Here is a 6000-nt window from a genome sequence, read left to right on the forward strand (position 1 = left end):
TATGTGCACCAAACCCACGGAGCGATACGTAGCAGTGACGTCACATCCGGTTGAGTGGCTCACTATGACATTAGTATTGCTAAAGTGCAAAACATGCTTTTATTTGTGTAAGCATCCAATGCGCAACATCTGTGAAAACTAGTGATATATTGACTTCATAATCAATGTGATATCTTATTGTGTTAGTGGTTAAACACACGGGGAACAATGACAATCAGATAATGTGATAATGACAGTCTGTCTTCCTATAGGTGTAATAGACAGCTGCATGATAAGATGGCAAACTTGTAACCGGTAATCATCTAAACCTAACTGAAAATTATGCTCCTTAACTCATCCGTTACCTCTGAGGTGGCGGACCGCAATAATCCTCATAAGATACGATCGGGATGATTGACAACCCCTGCTAGTGGCCGATTGGCTGCGAATGTGTAGAGGGCGGCATTGCACAAGCATTTCACAAGAAATTATTGTGCAATGATAAATGCCGACAGCGTATGCTGTCGGGAATTTATCGATGTCGGGCGGACATGATCCGCTACAGCAAATCATGTCCGCCCGCAAGTTACTAAATTGGCCCCTTTGTCTCTGTATTTCTTTGAATTTCATAATCAGTTTAAACAGTTCATTTTACTTTGTTTCATAAAAATTATTTTGGGAGAGTTGATTTTATTAATTTCTTTGTTACACTTTACCTTTGAAAGTTTGATATAGTTCACTTTACTTGGCACATTCTATGTGGCTGGGTTGCCATATTTCTTGGAAAAAAGACTGCTCATGTTAATTAGCATTCATTAACATAATAATTATGCAGCATAACTCATGTTCATTTCAACAGGGCGTTTATTTCTATCTTTATTGTTTATATTGACGTAAACATTAAAAATACCAACATGCTAGTAAAATTCTGGCTGTGTGGCAGCCCTACCCATAGTACAGTGATGTGCATCTGGGTATTTATTATTTTAAACTAAGAGAGTAAACCATGTATTATCCTTGCATGTGACTCAAGAACCCCAAATTGAGAAACTAGGCTGAAAAAGTAAGAATTTTGGATTAATATACTTTAAAGAGGGGGACTCTTTTATAGAAAGTCAAAGTAGCAAGGAGTTGTAAGACAGCGCTCATGGGAATAAAAATGTGTTTGTGGTTGAAGGAGACAAAAAAAGAGAAGCAAAAACTATTATAATCTATTATGTTCAGCACTAAAGGTAAGCATAAACTGATGATCTAATGCTGCTCACTGGCTATAGCTCTATACTAGGGGGCCTATTTATTAATGTGCAAGCGGACATGATTCGATATTGCGTATCATTTCCGCTGCACATCGATAAATGCCAACAGCATACGCTCTCTGCATTTATCATTGCACCAGAAGTTCTTGTGAACTGCTGGGGCAATGCTGCCCCCTGCAGATTCACGGCCGCTAGCAGGGGATGTCAATCAACTGATCGTATATGCCCCTATAACGTGTATATAATCCGCATTGGTGGGATGTAATCCCCACTGTGTTAAAGTTGGATTCTGTAGAACATTTTTTTTTAGGGAGGTGTAAAGTGTAAAAGCTTCTAACAAAATGTCCAGATTCTCTAGCAGAAAAACAGCCACAATACATTAAAGAACCACCATATGGGCTTGAGGTACTTTTCCATATGGCTATCTCTCTGTGTGCACCAAACCCACAGAGCGATACGTGATATATTGTCTTCATAATCAATGTGATATCTTATTGTGTTAGTGGTTAAACACCCGGGGAACAATGACAATCAGATAATGTGATAATGACAGTCTTCCTATAGGTGTAATAGACAGCTGCATGACAAGATGGCAAACTTGTAACCGGTAATCATCTAAACCTAACTGAAAATTATGAACTTGCTCACTATCATCTTAACTTATGTCATAGAATGAACATTTGTGACTGGGAATGTAATCTTATAACACTTTGTATCACCACTAATCAGGCTTTCAAATTGACGTCCTTCATGGGTGTGTGTGTATGCAAACGTTAGCATATTGCATTTTATATATCTATATATATTTAATTGTGCTCTCATTATGAACTCCCACTCTCATTAATATTTATGTGCCATAACTCAGTAAAGAAAGTTGTACATTGAAGATTTTGGTTTGAGGGGTGATTGTCTTATCCAGGACTGGGTGCATGACTATTTGCACTTGTACACTTTAATGGACTGCCTATAGTTTATACAAGCTTTGGTATAGTTTACTAGTGTTTTCCATTGTTCTCTAATTTTTCTATGTATATATATATATATATATATATACATATATATATACACAGTATATATATATATATATATATATATATATATATATATATATATATACATATATACAGTATATATGTGTGTGTGTATAATATATATATATATATATATATATATATAAATAAAATATATAGCTATATATGTATAAGGGTATATTTAGATATAGATAATTTCAGTGCTTTCCTTGTGGAAACAAAAAAAGGGGGTTGGTACTAACTAATAATTGATTGGAATATTGTACTCAGTTATTTGCAATGCTTGATATATTCTGCAGCACCCTCTTGTAAAAACATGAGTATTTACATGACTATTACAAATATTACCTATTAGATGGCAGAGGTGGTAGTTCTCAGTACCGGTGAGTACCCCTACAAAAAAGGATGTTGAATATATATATACAGCAATAATATTTCTATTTTAAAAACAAAAAGTGTTCACATTGTTTTAAAGGGATATGGTATATGTCAAGGTGTTTGACAGGGAAGGGCTCAAAGGTGTATATATACAGTATGTGTGTATATATTTGTATGTGTGTATATATACATGTGTAAATATGAGCAAAGAAGGCTGTGAAAATTTGTCTTTATTGTTTAAACTTTTGATCACAAAAATACTATGCTCTCATGGATATCAGACAATTACAAACACAGGTTTATAAAAGAAAAAAATCTTTGTTAAATATGTGTGCCACAATTGGCAACCTATTAGTCAATACTTTGTGCTACCTCCCTTTGTCAAGATAACAGCTCTGAATATTCTCCTATAATGCCTGATGAGGTTGGAGAATGCAAGCCAGGACATCTGAGACCATTCCTCCATACAGACTCTCTCCAGATCCTTCACATTTTGAGGTTGATGTTGGTGTACTCTCCTCTTCAGTTCACAGGTTTTCTATGGGGTTTATGTCAGGTGAATGGGATGATCATGGCAGGACCTTGATTTTGTGGTCAGAAAACCATTTCTGTGTTGATTTTAAAGTAACAAACAAACCTGCACAACGGAGCGCCCTTGGGGTAGTTAGATGATTCTTAAAAGGTGTGAGTTAGGCACAAAATAGAGAGAGGGTATAAAGTTAATTTCCACAGTGGGATAACTCTATCTTTTATAGTAGATTCCAGACGCAGCCATAGTTCCCTGTGTGTCAGCACACACAGTTATAGAGAAAAGAGGGAGAGTACTGGCACTAGTTCAGTGTATACAGGAATATGGAAATAGTAAATGATCCGGTGCTATCCCACCAAGGATTATACATATAAAGGAAAATGAGGTAAGAGAGCCTAAAAAAAAAGCCGGTGGTTTAACAAGCACTCATTCCTGTGTAAAGTGAATTTAAATTTAAAGGCAAATTTTATTAAGTAATTTAAAATACAGGCCTAAATATCTACAATGTACCTAAAGTTAAACTAAGTCACAATTGTCCCCCTGTTTCCTGGCAGATAGCAGCTCCCTCGGCTTCAGGTGACAGGGACAATGGACTCCTAAGTTTAAAAACAATCACCAACATGCAACTAAGTGCACAAAAAATATGAGCAGCAAACTAGTTTCGGCTGTACTATCAGCCTTTCTCAATGCTATGGACAAACCGAGGTCCGGGTGCCACCCCTTTAAATAGCACTATGCAAAATCCATTAGCCAATCAGTTACTTTGGAGACACTCCTATTTCTGATCCAATCCCTGTGTGTTTAGAGATTGTACAATTCACTTGCTTTGTAATTAGTTCTATATATCCTATCACCCCTGTGATTCAATGTTTCTGTTGCGATTATTTGTATTAGATACTTATAGGTAGGTTCCTTATTTCCCATATTGTAAGTTTCTATTCATAGAAATGTAGTTCATGACGTAGGATCGTGATCGATCGTGGCATTGACAAACATTGTTTACATAGAAATGTAACTCTCAATCCTTATTTAAATCAAAGTCCTCACATAATACGCTTCTGCATGTGATATAATAGGTTTTATAATAAGTTTTTCATTTGGTCCGTTGTGTTAAATGTTGCACGTAAAAGGGCAAATTCTATTGGTCTGCTAGTCCAACACTCCCACTCTTGACATTTTCTAATATGCGCCTGTAAGTGTATCTACACACACCCATGATCACAGGAAATCCAGAGAGGGAACAAAAAAACAGCGCTCCAAGCCCAGAAAAAAGTTAAAAGTTCAGCTTTATTCCAACATGATTAAAAACTTGCAAAATGTGTAAAAAGTGGTCAGCACAGTTGTGCAAAATGCAAGTAAAAGAACAAGTAAAAGAACAGGTGCAAAGAACAGTTCTGTTTTTTGCACCTGTTCTTTTACTTGTATTTTGCACAACTGTGCTGACCACTTTTTACACATTTTGCAAGTTTTTAATCATGTTGGAATAAAGCTGAACTTTTAACTTTTTTCTGGGCTTGGAGCGCTGTTTTTTTGTTCCCTCTCTGGATTTCCTCTGTGTTGATTTTGATGTATGTTTTGGATCATTCTCATTCAGGTGTTCATTTAAAATTTGTTGATATTTGAGTCCATGATGCCATGTATCCTAACAAAATGTCAAGGTCCTCTGGCAGAAAAACAGCCCTAATACATTAAAGAACCACCACCATATTTAACTGTAGGCTAGTACTACTACTACTAGGTACTTTTCCATATGGCTACTTCTCTGTGTGCACCAAAGCCACCTCTGGTGTTTATTGCCAAAAAGCTCTATTTTGGTTTCATTTGACCATAGAACCCAATCCCATTTGAAGTTCCAGTGGTGTCTGGCAAACTGAAGACGCTTGAGTTTGTTTTTGGATAAGTAGAGGCTTTTTTCTTGAAATCCTTCCAAACAACTTGTGTGATGTAGGTGAAGTCGGATTGTAGTTTTGGAGACTTTCTGACCCCAAGATGCAACTAACTTCTGCAACTCTCCAGCTGTGATCATTCAAGATATTTTGGCCACTCAAACTATCCTCTTCACAGTGCATTGAGACAACATAGACACACTTCCTCTTCCAGGTTGATTCATAACATTTCCAGTTTCAGTTCTTTATATACTTTGCTTTACCGAAAATTGAAACGGTCTAAAACGAAAAAACTATTTTTTTTTTTTTTTTTTTCGGTTGGAGGATGCTGCTTTTTATGCTGCAAGCAGGCATTATCCAATGGATGCAAACCAGGAGGGAGCAGCAGAATGGTTGCTGCCCTGAGAACCTATTTTAAAATAGTATAAAAAATTAACTGAGTGCAGCTTCAGAACAAACAGACTCAAACTGGAAAAGTAAAACTTGTAGTGCAATGCCAGGGTTATTTTTTTTTTTTTTTAAATTAAAGTGGGATTGAGAGTGTGTGTGCGGTGAAAGTGAGTAAAAATGGTTGTTGGTTGATGCTTTGGATACTGGACATAACAACATGCATGCATCACATTATCATGCATGTACAATACTTCAGATGGCAGAGCATTTGTGGGAAACAGGAAAAAACAGATTAATACCCTCACTCAGTTTGTTTCTTGTGCTCTATTACAGCTACAAGAGTACAAATACCTGATGTTACATGCTCACAGAGGTTAAAAAGGGATAACATATTTTCTATTACTGTTACCATTAGGGTTAAATCATTGCACTTTGTTACTGACAATCCTGGGAGGAAATCAGTCTCTGTGTAAGTTAATGGTAGCTATGTCATTGCAAGAGTTACTGTCATTTTAGGGGGAGGCAATTCACTCATCCATGTGTGTGTCAGG

The sequence above is a fragment of the Bombina bombina genome, chromosome 6 (genome assembly GCF_027579735.1).
Source record: "Bombina bombina isolate aBomBom1 chromosome 6, aBomBom1.pri, whole genome shotgun sequence".
Lineage (NCBI taxonomy): Eukaryota > Metazoa > Chordata > Amphibia > Anura > Bombinatoridae > Bombina > Bombina bombina.